The 24,602-nt window shown below is 39.6% G+C and overlaps 1 pseudogene; it reads left to right on the plus strand.

Annotated features, from left to right (window-relative positions):
• Nucleotides 1–13,107: 13,107 nt before the first annotated feature.
• LOC147437601 (uncharacterized) lies at nucleotides 13,108–19,264 on the plus strand (annotated as a pseudogene).
• The last annotated feature ends 5,338 nt before the right edge of the window (nucleotides 19,265–24,602 follow it).

Genomic DNA, 24,602 nt, shown 5'->3' on the forward strand with positions numbered 1-24,602 from the left:
CGGTAGTGACTTCAGAAAATAGTAATAGCAGACATCACTTACATTTTCTGAGGTCACTACCAAGCGAACAGCTTTGCATCCCGTGCAACAAAATACCTTATTTGTTGGGTAGTGACCTCAGAAAAGTGTACAAGCAAGCGAACAGGTTTGCATCCACTGCAACAAAATACCAATGTGAAGGAGATGTTAAATCGATGCGGTCCTAACTGTCATGTCGTTCCCTCCCATCACCTCCCCTAATATCGGGGGGATGGTACCATTGATTCTCTCTCCCACGTCCACCTCTCATGAAACCGCACGGAGGTACCACCCCTCACAGACCACTCACTCATAAGCCAGAACCCAGGCTCTGATTTTTAGGCATGTCTGAAAGTCTATTTAAGAAGCAGTTGTTTCAGAACCTCCCTCAGGGTTTTGTAGAACAACTAAAAGAAGCTTAGGATAGTGGTGATGCCTTACCAAGGTATACTCCCGCACTGCCAGCAACACCGCATCTGGGCCCTCCTCATGAGGTCTCCCCTTGGCCCTCCCCCGATGTTACCTTTAATGTTCTCGATCGCCACAACTCGGGAGTGGTTGCTACCAACACGGGAGTCAATTCTCAAGGTAAGCCACTGGTAATTATTTGCTTTCTGCTCCCAATTTCCAAGCTCCTAGTTGAAGATCTTACTTGCTAAATGCTCTGTGCAGGATGCTAGCTTGAAGCTGCAGCAAATGCCGATCATCAGGCAGAGGGTCTCAATCCTTAAAGACTCTCTGGAAGCAAGAAGGCCTGAAGACATGCAGTGATTGCTCATCGAGAATGGCTCTATGGAGGCTATCATTAATTGGCTTCAGGAAATGAAGGATGAAGTGCTTGAGCTAGCCAGTAAATATGAGGAAGCCATTAACTTTGCCAACAGGATTTGCGAAGAGATAGCCTGGCTGTGAAGGAAAAGGACTACATGGTTATTGCAAACCCTAAACCCCCGGAAATTAATAGGCCACTGTTTGTAAAGTCTGAAGTGTTTTCTAACTCAAAACCCGATGTTCAGTTGTAATTTTTTTTCTTTCTTATAAAATCAAAACGCGTATTTGGCAAACGAAAACCCTAAATCCGCAACAAGCAGGGGTTACCTTCCCCTTATTTGCTTAGTATTGACCTCTGTACTAGCAGACATCACTTAACTTTTCTTTTGGTCAGTACCAAGCGAATAGGGCCCTTCGGACTAAGTGACCTTACCTTATTCGCTTGGTACTGACCAAGGACGATGACCTGTACCAAGCGAACAGGTGTAGCAAACAGGGTTTACCTTCCCTTATTCGCCTGGTACTAACTACACAAAATACAAGTGCACAGAAGGGTAGTAAGTAGCATACCTCTGCACTGTGTGTAGAGTTCCGTGTCACTGAAGCACTGAAGAACAAGAGTAAGAGAAGGAGGATGCGCGAGGTTAACAGGTGATGGAGTTTTCTTACCGCGTAGCATCGATGGGGTAAGAGTTAATTAGAATGATGCGCAGTAGAGGACGCGAAAAGAGGCAGAATAGTTGAAACTTGAGATGTTTGGCAGGGGTAATGCCTCAACTTAGAATGCTTACCTCGGGGAGGGTGACAACTTCACTTATGCGTGAGATTGCGGTTGGTAAATCGTACTGCATGGGAATCTGAGACCATTTAATACTAGTTGTCCTTGAGAGCGCAGCCCACGTGCCTTTTTGAGTGATCGTTTAGGGTCAGACAGACGCCAATCGCCCTTGTAGTCGCCATCTCCATCTCCATCTCCATGTGGAACAAACAGATCGCCACTGCCTTTGCCTTTTCTGCGCCCTTCCCCTTGTCCAGCTCTCATGATCCTGCGTTTAGAGTCAGACGCCAATCGCCCTTGCATTCGCCATCTACATCACCAAGTAGAACAAACAGATCGCCATCGCCTTTGCATTTTTTTCGCTCTTCCCCTTGGCCCCTACTCGCTTCGTTCTGACTCAACTAACATCAACTCTTATGACATTAGCACATGGGACAAAACCAAGCTAATAGGGTCCTTCTGAAATTCTAGGGGGCCCTACTCTCTTGGTTCTGACTCAACTAACATCACCTCTTATGACATTAGCGCACGGGACAAAACCAAGAAAAAAAGGACATTGAGGGGTACTCGAGGCTCAACATTCGCTTGGTTATGACACCAAATAGTTTTGGCTTGCTTTTTCTTTCAATCATGGCGATCATAGTCCTAGAGACATACGTGAGCGAGGATACATGTGAAGAAAAACTATTCACGTTCTTATATAACGCCCGTGCTCATCACCGTGCACCAGAACTATCAAGAATGTTCAATGCAGAGTTTTCTGTAAAGAGGATTATAGATTGTTCCTTTGAGTACCTACAAAACCATTTGCAACAGTATGAGGCAGTCACTTGTGACAATTCCATGACAATTGATGGCATGAGATATGTGCACCCTGCCGACCTTGACCCTGACAAGAGTGCTTCAAGGAGACTGAATCGATGTCTAGAAAAGTGTCCCTTCAATGCACTGCTTGTACAAGACAGGTGTATGAAGCACTTCAAAAAGTGTCGCTTATTGGAATTCTACCATGAGTTTGTCTGTTACTTATACTTGCAGACGGATGGTGAGTCAGAGACTTCGCAATCAACAACTTTCAGTAGTTTTCCATTGGCGCCAGAGGAAGAGGTAGAGGATGTGGAGGTGCAATTCAACCCAGAAGAAGAGCGGGTAGAGGCACTAAAGGAAACATTTGATGCGGGCTTAACTCTTGTTTCTCTTGCGGATGTAGCAATAGGATGCAAGCAAGAAAGCCCAAGTAAGGAAGTGACTTTGCCTCTGAATTGTGCTCCCAGCTTTACTATGGCGGGCGACACCCACCATGTTCTGCTCACAGATATCATGCATGAGCTCAATATACGGGAGGACTACTACCTAGCGGCAATTGCAAATTTTTGTGAGGCAGACATGGGGTTTGTGGACGATGATGGAGTGGACCAACATCTTATTGCTGACACAGCTATCCGTGACTCATAGTTCACTTCAGGGTGGCAACTGATCAAAGATACGTTCAATGAAGCGAAGTCCGGAGAGGCCAATTTTCCAATAGATGAGCAATTTGAATCAACAACAAAACAACTCGGCTTGGAAAACATGGGTAGGCACGCGGCACCCAAAGATCAGGTAATGAATAGTCAGATATCATGCATGAGCTCAATATACGGGAGGACTACTACCTAGCGGCAATTGCGAATTTTTGTGAGGCAGACATGGGGTTTGTGGACGATGATGGAGTGGACCAACATCTTATTGCTGACACAGCTATCTGTGACTCATAGTTCACTTCAGGGTGGCAACTGATCAAAGATACGTTCAATGAAGCGAAGTCCGAAGAGGCCAATTTTCCAATAGATGAGCAATTTGAATCAACAACAAAAAAACTCGGCTTGGAAAACATGGGTAGGCACGCGTCACCCAAAGATCAGGTAATGAATAGTCAGTCTATTCACTTGTGGGGGAGGTCGATGCTGGAAATGGACGAGAATCAGATGGCATTAGAGATGGCCCAGTGATAAAATATCATGATCATTTTTTTTTTGCTGCCAGGTGCTAGTGTATGACGATAGTTTCCTTAGAAGAGAAGGAGGCATGAAGTGTACAGACGTGAACTCTACTCAGAGGAATATCAAGCATTGGTTTAAAAGTTTTATCTTGAAGATGTCTGTTGGGAGCTCTAGTCCATTGCACACTCTCAAGTGATTGTGCATCAGCCATGCAATATAAGCATGGATTTTCCACAGCTGCTCTGTGTGTTATGTTGTACATACACTTAAGAGTCTTTAAGTCACCTACCATGTGCCATTCCACTGTGTAGTCACCAAATCCTTCCACTGAAAGAACGGCTCCGTTTCTTTGTTCACTGATGATAGAAGGAATTTGGGTTTGACTAAAAACCCAATCGAGGATTTCAAAATTTTCCTTATCAACCTGCAACAAAAAATGAAAACACAAAATCAACAACCAAATAATCAATATTTTTGTTATCAGAGATTGAACGAAGTATACCTGAAATGATCCTAGAGTTAGAATGTTGTTTTCTGATTGCACGCTGAAGTATCGTGGATCCTCTTTCGTTATTGATGGATCCAGAGATTTGTTCATGAGGGTAATGGTGACTCTCTCCAACTTCTTGTTCTTTAGGACCTCGCACTCGTCGAGCTTCAAAACAAGCTTGAGAACCCCACGGCACTCGTCTCGACTGATGTCAAAGAAGTGAACTGCATACCTTTGCAATGCTTCAAGATCAACAAAGAGGTTGTTGTGCTTGTTAAAATGTACCTCTCTGCCTCCCTTGCCTAAGAACGTTGCTTCAATATGGAATGGTGACCCAAGTTTCTCAAACAACTCATCGTTTACGTGCCGGCGAGCAGCCTTTACATGTGATGGCTTTGGCAGCAATGATCCTCTCTGTAGTTTATTCTGAGACTTTTTAGGTAATGCTTTGAAGAGTGCCATGTATCCCATCTATGAGATGCCACTCTCATCAAGTATTGCTTGCACTTCCATTGGTTCCAGCTAATTCTTGTTCATGAAGGAGGTAAGTAGCCTCCCTTTCAACTTACGAAATTTCTTCTGAGTTATCATCTCTTCAACTACTTCTTTTGGAACTAGACGACTGTAATGCACTCCGGCATTGAAGCCTGCACCGTTCGAGTTTGGATGCAGTAAAGACCTGCCAAAAAATCACAATGCGTTATCATCATGTATAGGAAAGTAAGTGTATCCATTTCTTAATGAAGCACATTGAAGAAACAAACTTTGAGTTACCTTAAAGCTCGTATTCGTTTTTTCAGGCCACCACTACCAACCTTCATGTTCTCAATGTTGCACAGATCTCGTTTTCTTTTCCGACTACCAAGCACGGTGTCTTTCTCTCGCAAACTTGTGATCTTCTTCTCAAGGCCTTGGATTGTCTCTTTGTTTGATAAAATCTTTTGAGAGCATGCTTCATTAAGTTTCTTCAGCTGCATGTTCTCCATTGCCAAGAAGTTTCTTTGCCTTTCCGCATTCAATCCTCTCATTTCCAAATGTTCGGTTTATCCCAATAGCCCATCCTTGCCATCGCCTATGAAATGTAAGAGGTTAGTGATATTAGCAAAGGGAGGTGGCGCATTTGTCATAGGATCCTTTGGATAAATAGACCCATCGGTCCACAAATCCAAATGATGTTCCTTGTTTGTCCTTCTAAGTTCGTTCTCCCGTTGAGATAAGAAAGACTCCCTCCTACGTTTCTGCAACGGTGCGTAATCTTGCAATACATCAACATGAAGATGATGTGTGTTCTTTCTTTGGGTAAGTGTTAAAGATGAAGGGGATGAGGATTGTAAGTTCAAATTAGTGTTTTCATCAGGAAAAGATGCGTTCTCCATTCCTAGAGTTGATAAAGAAGAAGACGGAGAAATGTCTCAGGTTTTGGGAGGTAAAGCCATATTCTCAAGTTTAGAGTTGATAGAGTTCGTGTGGCTTATGTTTCTGGAGGGAACGCTTGTAAGTTGGCATTTCAAATCATTAGTCATACGTTTAGTTGGATTCCTGACAAGAGAACGAAGGATAAGAATGATAAAGACGGCGGCTACCTACCAAAGAATGTCATTTTGGCTTTTTGTTGCGCAGAAAAGTATCACAGAAAATGCACAATTTAACATTTTCATTTTCTCTCTTTAAGGCGACATGGCACTTCTTACAGGGCCCAAAAGTGAGTCCAACTTTCTCCTAATGCCTCTTCCAATGACTGAGCATGTTTTAGAACGAGTTGTAGGTAAAGAAGCTTACAGTTTTTTAGATGCCTTTTTGGGATACAATCAACTTTTGGTTGACCCCAAGGACCAGTATAAACCTGCATTTGCAACTGAATGGGTATTTTTGCTTATCGGGTTATGCCTTTTGAGTTAAGTAATGCTCCTTACACCTTTCAAAGATTAATGAGTCATGCTTTCAAAGAATATCTTAGGAATTTCTTGGAAGTATATATGGATGATCTATGCGTACATTCATCAATCCGGGCTGATCATCATTGAACACCTCAAAAAGTTATTTGAAAAATATAGACTTTATAGGATTTGTTTAAATCTTGAAAAGTGAACCTCCATGGGTAGACAAGGAAAAATTCTTGGACATATAGTGTCTAAAAATGACATTGCTATTGATATGGATAAAATTCATGTTATTGCTGATTTTCCTAGACCAATAACAGTCAAAAGGGTTTAAGCCTTCATGGGACATTGTGGATATTACAGACGATTCATTTACATGTATGCTATAATTGCAAAATCCATGTATAGCTTGATTACACACTTTGAATGGACTGATGCATGTGAAGAATCCTTCATGAAGCTTAAGCAAGCTCTCACTTCAGCTCCCATATTGAAAGCACCAGATTGGAATAAGATATTCCACATACATGTAGATGCTTCCAATTTTTCCATTGGGTGTGTACTAGCTCAACCAGAAGATGGAAAAATTGATTTTCCTATCTCTTATGCTAGCCGACAGTTGAACATGGAGGAAAAAAATTATACCTCCACCAAAAGGGAAGGATTATGAATGATCTATGCCATAAAAAAGTATAGACATTACCTCATAGCAAACAAATTTGTGTTCTTTGTGGACCACCAAGCCTTTATGGTACTTTGTAAACAAGCCATGCAACACAGGAAGAATAGTGAGATGGTTCATCATTCTTTTGGAAATTGATTTCACTATAGTTGTGAACAAGGCACTACTCATCAAAGAGCATATCATTTGCCTATGATTGTTTTAGGGGAAGCACCTAAAGAAGTAGACAATGATCTACCAGATACCTATCTGTCCTCCATGGAAATGATACCTCGATGGTCGGAAAATATGGTATCATTGATGACCATTGCTTAAATGGATTTGCAAATACCATTTCCTATTACAATCGGATTTTGGCAATCAGCTATGTATCAACTACTAGCTGGAAGACTATACAAAAGATATTGGGAGGGAATATTTCTCTTGTGCATTAATCTTGAAGTGAAAACCCAATACCTAAGTCAAGCACATATTACCATAGTAGGACTTCACTTTGTAGAAGATTAAACTATGAGACGAATCTTGAGACTTGGAGTATATTGGTCAAATATGAGGAGTGATTTTCATTCTTTTGTTAAGGATTGTCTTCTATGTCAAAAAAAAGCACCCATACCTCATGTAACATTGTTCCAAATGTCACCTGTCCTAAGAGGAATAACTATCTAGTCACTTACTTATTGAATTGAACATTTCCTTACGATATGAGTAAACGCCACCAAAGAGCAATTGCAACTAAAGCAAGAATTTATGTACATATTGGAAACCAATTGTATCAGAGAGGTAAGGAGCAACACTTGCGTCTTTTTGAAAATGAAGACGAATATATTCCTATAATAGAACAAGCACATGCTGGATTAGCTGAAGGTCACTTTTCTAGTGAAACCACCACAAGAGTAATCTTAATGGCAGGCATATGGTGGCCAACACTTTTTGCAGTTGCCAGAGAGTATGTTCGGGAGATGTGATGCTTGTCAACGAGCAAAAATGCCAACCCATGTAGACAGCATGCCCTTAAGACCAATGATCAATGCTAGAGCTTTCGCAAAATGGGGTATAGATTTTGTTGGGCCAATACAGCCACCTGCTTATAGAACTCAAGCTCAATACATCATTTTAGCTACGGACTATTTGACAAAGTGGGCCGAGGCTAAAGAAACTTAAAAGAATGATGCCAGAACCACTGTTGCATTTTTATACGAGTGTGTATTCACAAGATATGGACTGCCAATAGAAATTTTCAGTGATAGGGGAACTCATTTCCTCAATGAGGTCATTGAGTATCTGCTTAATGAATTTATGGTCATCCATAACACCCTATCACCCACAAGCAAACGGATAAGCTGAGCATACGAATAAGATCCTTATCTCGGTGTTGACTAAAGTGGTTACTTCAGGAAGGACAGACTGGGATATGAATCTCCATGCAGCTCTATGGGCTTATCGAGTTTCATTCAAAACAACTCTAAATGCTACACCCTTTAACCTTGTTTATGGTCTTGATGCCATACTGCCAATAGAATTTCTATTGCCGACACTAAGGGAGCTAAGAATCTTGAGTGGACTGGACATGAATTGTCAGAGAGACTTGAAGAATTAGAAAAGCTAGATGAGCAAAGGATAACTGTTGTAGCTCACATCTATGCACAAAAGCGAAAACAAAATTAGTTTTTTGATTCCCATCTAATTACAAAAATCTTCAAAAAAGGGAACTTAGTTTTAGTCTATTTCCTTAAGCAACACATTCCCAAGTTTAAGAAAAAGGGAAACGGACCGTATGTCATTGAAGATGTGTCTCCAAGTGGAGTAGTTAATTTGTCCACCCTAGATGGTGAACCAATGGATAATTGGATTAGTGGATGTCATTTGAAGAAGTACAATTTGCCACTAGCCAATGATTTGCTAGAAAGAATGCATGCAGCTAAGCAAAGGAAGATAAGACGACAACAGGTTATTGATGAAGCCCAAGAGAAAGCTCGGCTTCCAGTACTCAAAAAAACGCTACTCTCAAGAATCTACAAATACCTATTCCCATCAACACTCCAGAAATAGATGACCGACAGTGGGAATTGCAGAAGGATGCACTGTCAACGGATGATGAATGGTTATATGGAATGGACCTTCGCATCAAAGCACAACTCAACAATCATAGCACAAATGCATTGGTTGATACATGAGCTCGAGTAAATGAAATCAGTTATTCAACATATAAGAAAGCAACAAGTTAGTCATTGAGAACAGGAATAGCGACTATCAAGGGATGCAACAAGAACCCAACACCAACATTAGGAGTAGTCAACTTGAATGTGATAGTACACGGATGTTCATGCCCTCATCAATTTGTATGCTACTAAATTAACACATGAATGAGACAATGATTCTTGGAATTCCCTGGATGCGGACATACAAGGCAGTATCAGATTGGGATACCAATCAGCTCAAGCTTTCACATACAGACGGACAGCTCATTGTTCCAATTGCACCAAGCAAGGAGGAATGGAAAGGAAGTTATCAGCAAATCAAACCACAAAGCAATCAATCTTCTCCATCCCATCAACAAGTAAATGCTACACATAGCATGCAAGGAGTCATGCAAATTTGGGTACCAAAAGCACAGCTTAAGTACAAATCAATTCAAATTTGGATGCCCAAAGCATCACCAAAAATACCAAGGACGGTTTCAAGGTTCAAAACACATAGACGAGCATCTCCAAGCAAGGAACCTAACACAAAATGGATTTGGAAGAAAAAGGATCACTTATCTTCTTCGCAAACTGGAAAATTGATCAACCAAGGGACAGTTAAGTTTCAGAAAACTCAACCACACCATTCTCACCAAGACGAACCAAGATATCAATGGCGGGTAAAATCTTGACAATAGTCAAAATTGATACCAATAGCTCAGGCAATCAGCATGCTAAAGCATCCTGATGGTTCAATCAAGCAAAGAGCACACAAGCTACAAGATTTGCTCTTTGGAAGACAACATCAGAAAGCCTCGACATCAGAAACCCTTGAGTTCATTACTCAAGACCCAACTCTTGCACAACATGAAGGTTTAATTGCATTGATCTTCAAAGCATGGTAGAGCCAACCAAGGCTATGCACACACACGATTGTTCAACCCATGCACACAGTCGTCCCGGAGTACGCCATCTAGAAGGGGTGGAAGAGCAATAAGTAATTAAGGGCAATGTTTGAAGAGAGGAAAAACGTTTGATGGTAACGTGTGATTTTTTGAAAAATTACCTAATAGTACCCTTATTTATAATCTCTTCCGATGAGTGTAAATAGTGTATACACTCAGAAAATCATCAAAAAATAGTCCTTTTTGGTATTTTTTTAAATCATTTTTCTTGATAAAAATGAAGAAATCCAACAAGAAACATTAAAGCAGTGTTTTTCAATGGATTTTCTTAATTATTGGATTTTTATCTTACTTTTCTAGCGCATTTTGTTATTTTTCTTAATTTTTTCAATAAACAGATCAAAAATTAATAATAAATAGCAAATGAGCTCAAATGGAAAAATTGAAGACACGTTGATGATCAGAAGAACAAGATGGACAGACACAAAAAATTTCAATCTAATCGACAGACGAAAGCGGAAGCTTAAATTAGGCGGCTAGACCTACTTTTGCAGAATTCTTGCAGAATGAGCTACAGGAACCCGATTGGGGAAATTTTTGAGTCTTACATAGATTTCACAGTCTAGTAGGTCTAATAGAGGAATTTGGGGAAAACTGGTTTGGAAAGTCCAAGTATAGATACCCAAGGTAGTCTAAAATCACCTCATTTCCACTTGTTGCCTCTGGAGAGAGAGCTTTTCAACCTTCTTCGCGCGTATTTTCTGAAGTCCACATTCACTTGTTTTCAGCACCGTCTCACATGAGACATGAGGGGTAAGTTCTATACTTATCAATGATCCATTTTGTACGGCCGGTAGCTAGTCTAAACCCCTGGAAAAAACCCTAGAATCCGAGTAGTGCACAAAGACCTACGACCAAAAATTGACCATAGCGGCCTGTCAGCTCAACCAAATCAGATGAGACTTGAACTATAGCATGCCATAACATAATAGAACACTTCTATGTCACCAGTTGACCATTCGGCAAGGGTCGAGGGGGTCCCAAGTAGAAAAGCAGACGCTAGAATTGGATTCTGACTCTACAAATAGCTTACATACGAGGTCTATACACAATGTATATGATTTGTTTCATAAAATCAATCAAGCCAAGACCTCAAAAAGCAGAAAACGGCTCGAATCCCACAAAGCGTCAAACTTGACATACGAGATCAAATCGACTCCAAATGAGCCAAAATTGGATGAGTTGCTTTAGGACTATGTAGGGGACAAGTCCATAGCTTCAAAAGTGACTAACCAACTCTATAGTCCATGCAGTCACAAAAATCAATGATTTCATAGTCGACAAAGCACGAAGTGATGCTGGCAAGACCAAATTTTACCAAATTCAATTTAGGACTTGTTTTAGATGTATAGAATGTGTTTAGGTCAAAATTTTCAAGTTTTGCAAGAAAAAGTTGACTGCTATAAATAATCGTGATTATTTACTTTTGCACTATTCTGGCTTGAAAATGGTATCATCACCTCACCTATCACTTGTACACACCTATTACATACCAAATTTTAAGTATGAGCCAAAATGATCAATTATAACTTGGAAAATTGCCAAAAAAACGCAAAGAAGGCCTTGCAAACCAATTTCTGAGTTATAAGTCACATTTTTTGATCCAAATCACCTCATATCACATAGACAAGGTCTACACCATGCCTAGAACCAAGTTGCACCAAAAAATATTCATTTTGATGAAAAAGTTAAAAATCGTGATTATTTACTTTTTTGCGAAGATGGGAGAAAATTGCATCTTTGTCATCATGGGACCAAAGTACATGATGTCCTAAGCCAGCTAACCAAGTTTGAACCAATTTGGAGCTCAAAATCTCAAAATTCATTTATATCTACTATTTCAAATACCTAAAGCCTAAATCTGGCACCATTCTCACCCTGTACACTCAAATGAGCCCATATTTCAATCAAAGTATCTAATTGATATATACTTCAAGCCTACATGCCAAATTTGCAAAAAGTTGACAAAAATACTCAGCTGTAAATAATCGTGATTATTTATTTTTGTTACAAATTTTTGCTTGGACTTGATGAGTTTGGTCTTTACATGTTTTTATGCATCTATGCATGTTCAAAAATTGATTTGAAGCAAATTGGACTCAATTTGTTGGTAATTCAGACTGAAGGACATTTCAGAGGAGAATCCTGCCAAATTTGCTAACTTTGACACTTCATTCACCTCACAAAAGCCATGCAAGCTGCAAAAAAGTCCAAGAGGAGGGTCACTCAAAAGGAAAAGCCGTAGGAGCTACCACCATACCAATTGGACCCTAGTTGAGTAAAGACGACCAAAGCAACCTACCTGTCGAAAGAGCAGCTAGAGGAGAACAACACCACGGTATTCACAGGTAGATTTAAAAGTGAAGAAGGACATCAAGTAGAACTACAAATTCTACCAAAAGAGGTCTATGATATCACAGAAAAGCTTGAGACAAAGAAGCTAACAGAAGGCTGGGGCTCAGAGAGTTCTACGACCAAGAGCCATGTGGAGTAGATTCTCAAAATTCTTATGAGCTTCTGTCCACAATGAAGGAAGATGGTACATCCCAGATCTCTAATCAGCAAGGGAACAAGGTCAAAGTGGTAATTATGAAAGAGATAGTGGCCGAAGCTCTCAAATTACCGATAGAAGGCATGACCATGAGAGCAAGGGACAGAAAGACAGTAGGTACCTTCACCAAGGAAACCGCTGCTGCAACATTTGCCAATCTTATTCAAAAGCAAGTGAAAGAACCAGCAAGATTATATCACCAACACTTCCACTTCTTCGCAAAGAGACCACCAAGATACACGACACCCAATCATGCGGTTGCAACCACATTTACAAAAGTGTTAAAGTCGACAACCAGGCAGCCCCTCAACCACACACAATACGTGCTATCCACACTGAAGGGGACAAAGAAAGAGGGTAAGATAACATATCTGGGAGCACCTTGAAGTACTTACACGAATAGCCTACCATGCTATCGGCATGGCAGAAAATTTTCCACCTGTCCCATATCAGAACACATGGATCATGTCTGCAAAACCATCCTCTCGAGCCACATGGTCCACTAAAAGAACTTACAAATCTAATGAAGAATCTGTCGAGAGCTCTCCAGAAAGGCATCGCAGTGAAAGCTCCAACAATGAGGAAAGAAGAGCACGCATTGAAGAAATGAAAAGAAAAGCAGTGGTAGAACATCAAGAGGAGCCTCAATAGAAACATGCAAGGTTTGAGAGAGAGAAGCACTCTTATGAATGAAGCCACCAAGCTCAAGGCAAGGACCCTGCAAAGTGGGTACCTATAGAAGTAAAAAGACCAAGAACAAAGCACCTTGCACGAGGAGAAGAAGAAGATCCAAAGTATCTATTGGAAAGAATGTATCAGGATATAGAGGCATTGAAGCTGAAAGAAGCTCAAGAAGCAAAAAGAAAAGCTAGAGCAGATGCGGCCGAACAAGAAAAACAAGTAGAAGAAGCAACTGCACAAGGAGAGACTCAAGGTGACTTGTCTCCCCGGCCTTCTTCACCATCTACAGAACAACACGACCACCCCATGCCAAGTTCTCCACCATCACTGCAGATAGAACCACAGTGGGTGAGCCCACTAAAGAAAAAAAGCCTTAACAGAAAGAAGCAGTAGAATGTTCACAACATGCAGCAACTACTCAGGAGCAAGCCAAAGCAAAAGAACCGGAACCTCAAAGATAAGTAAGTCCTACATCAGAAAAGTCTGCAAGGTTTGAGCAAACAACGGAACAGGAAACAGAGGAAACCCCTTCTACCTCCACCCAACAAGAAACAATTGAGGCATCCATGAAGCCTCAAGATGACAAAGCAGACGAGGGCCAAGCATAGCATCAAGGGCAAGAACAAACCTGGCCGCTACCACAACCAGCTGCCATGACTCCACCAAGAGAGTCATAAGAGACTGCCAAAACTTCTAGGCAGCTTACAAGAAATGAAGACTGGCAGACAAATGAGGTAATTCTACAAGTCAATGAATATGCAAAGCAGATGTAGTATATGATAGAAAAACTCCGATCAGCAGCACTTAGCCGCATCACAAAGGCTAAAGAATTGGAGATGGTGATCGACACTCTCTAAGGAGAGTTAGAAGACATATTAAATATCATCACTGATGTGCAAAAACAAGTCCAAGAACTGAAAGCTAAAGCTGAGCAACACTAGTTAGCAAGCAAGAGACAAACAGCAAAACCAAATGGAGGAGTTAGGTGAACTTCTCATGAAGTTGACAGAGGCTTGCAAAACAAAAGAAGAACAGCTGACAGAGGTTACTAACGAACTTTTAACTACAACTCTATCAATGCAAAAGATCCAAGTACAACTAGACGTAGCAAATGCCTGATTGCAATGTTCAGAGCAGAGGATCAATGATCAGGTAATCTTTTTGCGACAAATACGAGAAAATCCCACAGTTGCTTCGATCAAAGGAGCAGAAAAAGTGTACAAAGCACTAGAAAAAAAGAACAAATATCTCAAGATAGAGCTAAAGCTAGAGTAGTCACAATGTAGAGACCTAGCATTAATGCGCGTACAACAAGACGAGAGATGGATGGCAAGAGATGCAAGAAGATGCAGGTACTTCAGAGAAACCACATATTAATATTTTCTCAGTGTCTTTTGTTGAGATGGAAACACCACGAGCAGAAGGGCTAGGTGGAGAAGAATATTTCCAAGTACCATTAACAAAAGCAGATGAAGTGCCAATGGTCCAGCTGTCAAAAACTGAGGAAGATGCACTTAAGGAAAAGGTTAAGAGACAGATGAGCAATGGAAAGCAGTGATGGATTGGGCGTTGCTAGTTCTTCACTCTGTCAATGGTACTCAACTCACTCCCAATCAAATCAATGCACAATGACATCAGCAATCCCTGCCATATCCCTTGATAAAGGTGGAGTTGCTCCAGGTCAAGAAAAGACTTTATAAAGACATGCAAGTAGAAGGCGCAGATGAAAACTACCCTAAGTGGAGGATGAGTTGGTTGAACAAGAATCCAAGATCCCTGATTCTGTTCACAAGAGCACTTGTGGCACTTCAAAAGGATCCAACATTTGGTCGTGTACCAAGAGTAAGGACATGGCAAGCACATGAGGCAATAACAAAGAAGCGACCAACATGGCTGAATTATCCAAGATTTCCAAGCTCCAGACTAGGGATTGACAATAGAAGAATACATGGTGAAAACCCTAAAGGGCGCCATGTCATTCTTCAAAAGGCTACCTGATCTTTCATGTGCTATGATTTATAAAATTTTTCGAATGCTGCTCACAAGCATTAAAGTCTTTCATGAGCTAGAGCAAGTAGGAGCCTCGTGGATGTCTTTCCTCAAGGGTGATAAGGGTTTATGCTACGATCTCAGTGGCCAACATTTTGAAGAAGTACTTTATGGTTTCTACGCTCGTGCATGTTCTTACCTTCTCACAATATGTTGGCGTTTGAGGAAGCGTTCTACACAGGGTTTTTCACTTGGAAAACGAATATTTTTGGGCCAGTGATCAGCAACCTGACTTTAAGATTCGTCGGCTACTCTGTTGTTGAGCTAAAGAACAATGTCACTATGCAATTTTTGCAAGTGCTAGACAAAGAGAGAAAGATCAGATATGAAAAGGCTTTACATGCACTTAAAGACCACCTTGCCAGCCGTCAACCAAAAGACTACTTCAGTCCATAAAGCTGTGTCAAGGGACGACACAGGCAAGGAGGGGGAATGTTAGCAGCAAGCTAACTCAGGTACCAATTTTGGAGCTCTCATTGTAAAAACACCTACTATTTTGATAAATCAAGAATACTATAACTCCTATTTTATAGATAAACTTTGTAATTGATGAGCCGGGGCTACAAGCTTCCAGATTGTATCAATCTGTCTTTACCCATCTTTAGTTAGAGCTCCCAGATTATTAATTTTGACCACCAAAAACCTTGGCTAAGGTATAAAAGCCAATTTTTGTAAGTTATTTTTAAGTTTTGGATAATGAAATACATAGCGTGAGCTAACGGCGCTCACTTCTCTCCTTCTCGCGCTTCCTACTCCTTCCCCAGTTGTCACATTGCAACCGCAGGTAAGAGCTCTACGCATTTCACAGTATTTTGTAGTTGTTTGCGTCACCGACCCGTGCCCTAATTTCATTATAAGTAGGAATTTACACTTCAAAATAAAAAACTAAGTATAGGCGGGGTATTGGGGCATCAGTGACAAGCATTTAGATGCATTTTGGGTCAAAAACGACTAGGTCAAAAATCCACTGCTGTTAATAATCGTGAGTTTTGCACTTGATTGAAAGTGGGATATGAGACATAAGCATGTGTGCTTAGGTCTTATAAACATGTCCTAGAAGATTCGTTATGTTTGGATGTCATTTGATGCTGTAACGTATGTGATTTTGTTTGCCGATGAGTGATTGGCTTTTGGTGATTTTAGTCACTTGAGTGTAGCTTGAGTTAGATGCAAGTTGTTTGTTTTTTTTTGAGAGATTGACAACCTCTTGTAGCCTCTATTCACTAGTCGAGTTAGCTTCGTCCCATGGATTGACAATTTAATCATGCTTCTCGCTAAATCTACAATAAGATAGGAGTGAGGTTAGACACCCGTCCCACAACTCCCTTTATCTCTCGCTGCACCTTCACTGCCAAATTCAAGCCTTCTCAAGCTTTACCTTAGGTTTATTAAAGCATGGAATAAAGGCTCATTGAAAAATCAGGAGGGTCACGTGCTACAAGGAAAGGAGGGCCGCATGAGAGGAAGCTGGTGGAATAGAGAAATATTGGGTGGAATGGACCGTGGATTGCATTGAAGCCATCGTCAAGCTCAAGCTTTTGTGTGCTTTGTCAAAAAATATCCAAATTGCAAGAGGATGACTCCCCGAAAAGCTCCACAACAGTCTCACTCGAGCAAAGGCTTACAAAATCCTAAGTACGCACAAAGATTGGAGCTATGAAGATGGCATCAAAGGGACATCCAATTGTGCTTGTAAATAAAAACAAAGCCTCATGAAGAGGAGAAGGGAGTCTTCCTCTTCACATTCACAAGATGTTGATGATGCATACAAAACGGAGGTCATGGTATGATCGACACACCTTTTCTTCAATCTACATTTTTGAGAGAAGAAACTTTGTGAAATATGATGTGATTAAATTGATTGTGAAATTGATCCTTTTTTGGTTTTGTGTATATATTGGATAGAGAGAGGGCAAGGGGGGGAGAGAGAGAGAGAGAGAGCAAGCAAGGGGGAGAGAGAAAGAGAGAGGGGGGAGGGAGGGAGGGGGAGAGAGATAGTAGGAGATGAGAATGCCTATTAATGTCTAGGCAAACCAACTCTTCATTGATGAGTTTAGGGAGAGAGATGGGGCGCTTGTCCACTATTGTCAAGTAGACGAAACGTGTCCAAAGTGGAATAGAGCATAGGAGAAACATGTTGACCTTATCCACCATATCAAAGAGAGTCATGGTCTTATCGTTGACGTTCCTCATAGAGCCACGGGGAGACCAAAGGGTAGTCAAAAGCCCAAATTGGCTAATAGATTACGGTCCCATAGGCAAGCCAAAACGCGGTTTCAAAGCATCAACTCGCAGAAAAATTGCCCAAAAGAAGCATTTAGAAGATCTCAATGCAAATGGTGAGAAGAGATGGCGCTTAAGCTTTTCCTTCCAAAAGATGCCACACAAAGTATGGTTTTTCAACCATGTGCAAGAGGAAACAACAAAGTGGGAGAGTGACATGCCAACTCTAGTTGCAAAGATGAAATACTATAAAAGGATAAGAGAGAATGGTGAGAGATGCTCTCATTCTTTGCTTCAATGCTTTCATAATTGTACCTTATGGATAAAATTCTAAGTTTAGGATTGTTTGCATGCTTAAATGTCTCTCTAATCAAGAAAATATAAGAATAAAAAACATGAAGAAGAAGAAGAAAGGAGATGGATTAAGAACATGAGGATAATGATGTCTCATCTACTAAGAGTATGGAGAGTGAAGATCTACATCACAAATGGAGGATGAGGGACATCCCCAAACCATACCTTCAGTAATTTGCTAAGTATTTGTTGTTTTTATTATTTTGTACCCATTAATTGTCACATCTTTATTTTCAATTTTTAGCATTTTTGTTTTTTTCTTTCTATTTCATTAAGCAAATGAGGTGATCATGTCGCCAATGAAAAATGGTAAAGGAAAAATCTAAACACATATAGATATTTCTTCTTCAAGTGGGAGTACTTATGCGCGTGACCTCTTGATGGGCTCAAACACGCCACGATACGCCCTCTTTCATATAATGGTTCATTTCCATTTTGACATAGTATGTAATGTGACCTATGTTTAAATGATCTTCTAAGGGTATCCCCATCCAATTGGAGCTCATCAAGATATGGACTTGAGATAACATATGATGCTAAACTTGCAAGTAAAACTACAAGCAAGAGGGCAAGTTCACGTGCACTCAATTTCTTTGTCATGTAAGTGTTTCTTATTAGAGTTGATTTTTGTTTGAATGGTTTATGGATATATAGAATAATAAGACCAAGACCTTGTAAATAGATGTAGCATATTTTTGAAGAGGAGCCTCTCAATCATGTTTGGCTTCATTGATATCTTGTGGTTGTCTTTTGTTCAAACCTTTCCTAGTGAGAGGGCAATGCGAAACTACTTTGGCAGAGTTGACCTTTCCAACTGCATGTTCACTTTTTTTCCGATTGTGGTGGATGAGTATGGAGATGCTAGATTTTTTCTTATGTGTTTACCACAACTTTTACATATATTGTGCAAATGTCTTTTGGCACATGCCATTGGGCGCTTGCTATATTTTTCAATTGCCATGTACGACATGTGTCTCGTTTACAAAAAGACAAGAGTGCAATTTTATTCTTTGAATCTCTTGCCTTGCGAGAAATTGATTGGTATATTATCTCCTTGAAGAGGTATGTGTAGTTCTCCTCTACTTTGTTGTGGTGTCGATTTTGTGCAATATATGAGAGCTACCCATATTAAACAAATCCTCAGCACAACATTTCACAATAGATGGGTGTACTGGAAAATGATAGAGATCACTTCTACTACCCGGGACATGGACATCATGATTAGGTAAATCTGTATAGTAACCTGATCTTTATCATCACTGCTTTGCACTTGAACTTTGAATGGATAGCCATATTTTTTTGATGTTCTAATTCTCTTCTTCTCTGAACCGTGACTCTGGTTTTCCAACTCTATGACAAAAGTAGTCAATCACAAGAGTTGTAGAATGATGCTTCCTTGCAGATCCCATCGTAACTAGTCTTACTTTGTGCTCATCCATTAGTTGCTCTAGTTGAAAATCCAAATTGGTTTTGAATGTACTTATTACATATGATAGAACCATGTTAAGATCAAACTTTCATTGAGACACCACGTTAGTCTTCTTTTGATGGGTATATCCACAAGAGTTGACAATTTTTTTGACATGGAACCCCATAGCAACGAGCATTAATGCACCAAGTGGAATTCAATGTATCAAGTGTGTTGGCAAGATCTCTATGACAAGATGAGTCATCTATGTGATGTCCACCCTCAAAAATGGTTTGCCTATCCTCCACACACGCGATTCTCCTAGATAAGTTGAGTTTGAGACGAATACAAAGTGAACCATTTCTATGTGATGTCCACCCTCAAAAATGGTTTGCCTATCCTCCACACACGTGATTCTCATGGATAAGTTGAGTTTGATACAAATACAAAGTAAACCATTTTCTTCTTCCACTACAAGAGATCGCTTAAATTTTGACGTCAAATTACCGACATCAATGGTGACGTGCGTTGGTATGTGTGTAGGTAAATATGGAGGGAGATCAAGTTTTTCTTAAAAATGATTTTTAAATTTTTGGTGCATATACCAGCATGCATATCGGCGCGTATATCGATGGCTTTATTGATGTATATATCGATGCTTGTACCAGCGCACATACCGGCACTTGTACTGACGAATTTTGCAAAAATAGAACCGTGGGTTTTTCCTATGCATTTCGCTCCTTTCTTCTCTTCCTCTCCTGCCCCCTCCTCCTCAGTTGCTAGCAGATCTGCAAATAGGCCACATGTGAGTGCTCTAACATTCTTTTTTATTACATACACACATACACAAACAAATCATATAAACATTCATGCAAGTAAATAAAAATGCACGCTAAACAATAAAAACACACTATATACGACGCGCACACATATTTTTCAATTCAAAATAAAATAAAATGCTATTTTATAAGTAATATTAATTAAAATTCATCATTAACTAAGAAAGATAACAACATTTTATCCTTGAAAGAAAGATTTATTTGGATCTACACTATTTTATAATTAGTTTTATTGCTTTTGTGTAAATAAATTTAGAACTTAAAAAATTATATTGTTATTTTTGTAATTATTACTTATCGTAGGTGTTAGCAGCAAGCTAACACGGACATCATTTTTTGGAGTTCTCTTTGTAAAACATTTATTATTTTGATAAATCGAGAATATTGTAACTTCTATTTTCTCAGATAAACTCTGTAATTAATGAGCCGGGGCTACAAGCTTCCAAATTGTATTAGTCAGTCATCACCCAGCTTTGGTAGAACTCCAGATTATTAGTTTTGACCACCCAAAAACCTTGGCTAAGGTATAAAAGTCAATTTTTGTAAGTTTTTTTTATAAGTTTTGGATAAGAAATACACAACGTGAGCTAACGGGGCTCACTTCCCTCCGGTTGTCACATTGCAATTGCGTTTGTTGCATTGCAACCGCAGGTAAGAGCTCTACGCATTGACGTAAGCCATTCACAGTATTTTGTAGCTTTTGATGTCGCCGATCCGTGGCCTAATTTTATCATAACTAGGAATTTATACTTTTAAATCTAAAACTAAGCATAGGCGAGCTATTGGGGCATCATTGCTAAGAATTTAGATGCATTCTGGGTCGAAAATGACTAAGTCAAAAATCCACTGCTGTTAATAAAAGCGATTTTGAAAATTGACCTAAAGTGGGGTTTCAGACCATAAGCATGTGTGCTTAGGTCTTATAAACTTGTCCTAGAAGTTTCGTTACATTTGGATGTCATTTGATGTTGTAACGGATGTGATTTGCTTGCCGATGAGCCATTGGCTTTTGGTGATTTCAATCACTTGAAAGTAGCTTGAGTTAGATGCAAGTTGTTAGTTGTTTATTGAGAGATTGACAACCTCTTGTAGCCTTGATGCACTAGTCAAGTCAACTTCGTCCCATGGTTTGACATATTAATCGTGGTTCTCGCTAATACTGCAGTAAGATAGGATAGTGAGGTTAGACATGCGTCCCACATTTGGCGTCGTTGTCGGGGATCGAAGAGACCTAAACTAGGGAAAACATGAGCGTCTTGTGTAGTTGTCCTTTAACTTCCTCTAGGTTCGCCTAGAGTTCAAAACTTTCTTTTAGAAACTGCATAGCTTAAGATTCTCGTCTTTTGCTATGTAGAGGTAGCTTGGAAGTAATCGTACTTGCTGAGTTACCTTTAGGACTCTAGGACTGTAGATTTAGATTAGGATTTGGAGAATGACTGGTAGACGAGAGATCAAGGCTCTGAAAAACATTAAAAACACAAGAAAACAAGTGTTTGTGAACACTTTACACAACCCCATTGCATGAGAATCTAGGAGTAGGGTAAGTAGGATCCGAGATGGATATCAAAACATTGCTCTCTCTGAAAGAATCAAGTGTGAGTTGTTATTGGAAGTTGCAGAATTTTAGGTCTACGGCTAGAAATAGCTTGAAAAGACTCGAATCCACTCAATCTGACTGGAGGGTAAGCCTAAGAGTTGTCTGAACCAATAAGTAAGCTCAAAGACACTTCGAGGTATAAATTTCAAGAGTTGATCAAAACTCAAATTATTTAATTTTTCTTGACATTTTAGGCCAAATTAAGTTTTGACTTGATTCATAGGCTTAAAACAGCTCATATAAAGACTGTCTTTGAGAAAATTGCAAAAAAGTGCTCATTTCAAGCCTAAAGTTAATAATCGTGATTATTAACTTTCTACTCTAAATTGACCAAGGTTCATACCATTGACTCATTGTATGTGTACAAACAACTTTTGTAAAGGCCCAAGAGATTTGGATCACTAAACTGGCAAAAAACTGGGTAAAAACTAAAGTTTGTACTAACTTTTTGAATCTTGAGTATAAATTGGAGAAAATTTATCCAAACTTGTTGAAATTTGATCCATAGGCTTATGTTGATGTGATAAACATGTATACATTCTCAGTTGCCCAAAAATTTACAAAAATTTATCAAAAGTAAATAATGGCGATTATTTACATCTATCCTATTTTTTAACTTTTTTGACCAAGTCAGCATACCACTAGTTTCACCATGTTGTAATAAGCCCACAAACCAAATTTGGTAAGATTTGTATTAGTGGATTGAAATTTGTGACTAAAATTGCAAAATTAGTCTGCAGACAGATAATTGATGATCATTTGATCAAAAATTGTCCAAAATTGATAATACTTGGCTACTGACCTTAACTTAAGGTGCTTAACAGATTTGTGTCAAAGTTGGGGCAAAAACTTGCAAAAATATAGCTGGAGTAAATAATCGTGATTATATACATCTGCTTCCAAATATGATGATTTTGCAAAGTTGAGTAGACCAGAAGGTCAAGCACATCAAGTAGACCTCACAAATCCATTTTGGTGAAATTTGGATCCCAAAAGTGAGACTTAAACCAGATTCTTGAAATCAAAGTCTGTGATACCAAACAGTTGATAAACTTGATCAGATTTTGTCCAAACTTGTTGAAACTTGTTTAGGGACTCTAACAAGTTGTATACTTGCCAAACCAATCAAAAAAGTGTAAAAAACTGACAAAAGTAAATAATCGTGATTATTTACTTCTGCTATCCAGAGACATCAATTTTGACTTTTGAACTTATACAGTGATAAACCAACATATTATAAAGCCACAGGGAACTTTTGGGTTCAATCGGATCAAAATTGATACATGTACACTCAGTTTCTAGGTTGCAGATCAAATCTTTGAATTTTTGCTAAAGTTGAATCTGAAAGTCAAGTTTTTGACTCCCATAGCTCGATTTGCAATTGAAGTGATACACAGAGATCAATCACGAAAATAACAAAAACTCTACTGAGGAATCAGTGGCTTGACAGAAAGTTGCAATCAAATCAAGTGGAAATCGATGACAAGTAAATCCAAAGGTGAGTACTCTATCCAGGGCTTCATAAGTCTATATGAATCTTAGATTTCGCCGTGTGCTAGGAAATCAGGGCATACTCAGAGAAACCTCCAATAGAGTATCTATCGAAAAAAGCGTGAATCAAGGCAATTCCTTGCACACAATTTTTGAAGAAGTCTCAGAAACTTTTTCAGATTCAACATCCGAAATGTCTTCTTACTCGACTCCCTCGGAAACCGGAACGACAGTGCGCTAAAAGCATATACTATCTTTTTACAACACTAACCGTCATGGAGACTAGGTTTACTTGGACCCTAACAAGGAGTATGCTATTCGCATTGATGACCATGATATTGAGTTCGAAGAAGAGGTTAGGGCAAACAAACAAGGAAAATGGTACATGGTCGAAAACCCTGATGTGATAGACAAATGGGGGTTAGAAGTAAACACCATAATCCCAGATATGTCAGCAAAAGAAGGACCACCAACTTTAGAATTCGAGAGATATGATCAAGTAGACTTGAAGCCTTTGAAACAGCTTAGTACGGATAATCCTAAGATCGAAGTCTATTGTTGGGAAGATAGAAACATAAAAGATCTTTTGTGGACTTCTCATGCCAAACCAAGACAATTAACGGCCATGAAGATCATCTATATCTTTAAGATCAAAGATAGTGGATCAGCGGACCTACCAATCTATCTGTTTAGGGATTGTTATAACAACAACTTTGTTATGATGACTCCTGAGGAGGTAGTACAAACCAAATACCAAGGGTATTCCATACGGGATTGGATATTGGGGCAAGGACCAGAAACAATTCCAAGGGATGAACACCGTGAGAGATCATCTGAGAGTAATGTGAAGAAACCAAAAATCACCTCATTACATAGAAAACCGGGTGACACTAAGCCCAGTCCAGGGCTACATGAGTCACTATTTCCAATAGACTGGTTTGAAGGACTCAAAATAGCACCAGCTCCGAGAAGACGTGGAGTTGAACCAAACAGACGTATCAGACTAGCTGATTTTCAAAAATGGGTCAAAAAATATAGTGGATCAGGGGATCCATACGACCACTTAGCAAGCTTTAGGCAAGTGCTAAGAGCAGAGTGTATATTCGATTTCCATATTCAATTTGAGGGGTTTGGAATGACATTAGAAGGAAAAGCATTGACATGGTTCCAAAACATTCCACCCAGGTCAATCATGGACTTGAACACATTAGCTCAAGGATTTGTAGCTGCTTGTTTCAAAACGAGGATCAAACATAATATGGTAGCTGAAATCTACAGCTTTAAACAGAAACATGGTGAGTCTGTTAGGGATTGTGCAACTCGAATGAAACAATACATTGCCAGATGCCCAAAGATAGAGATACTTGTAGAAGAACGACTTGTATCTTTGTTTTTGGAGGGATTGCTAAACAAAGAACTTCATGCTATACTCTATAGTAAAAAGCATACAACCCTAGAAGCGTGTGTGTTTGATGCTATTGACCTAGGAGACAATTGTGAGATTTTCAACGAGGAAGATGTCCCTAAGGATAACCAAAGCAAGAAGACAACATCCACTAAACCAGCACAAGTGGGAACGGCTGCTACGGCACCACTCTCGGCCATAGAAGATATGCTAAAAAGGATGAACGACATGATGAACAATATGCAAAAAAGCACCTAT

This window comes from Adiantum capillus-veneris, chromosome 17 (genome assembly GCF_014529385.1).
Source record: "Adiantum capillus-veneris isolate H3 chromosome 17, ASM1452938v2, whole genome shotgun sequence".
NCBI lineage: Eukaryota > Viridiplantae > Streptophyta > Polypodiopsida > Polypodiales > Pteridaceae > Adiantum > Adiantum capillus-veneris.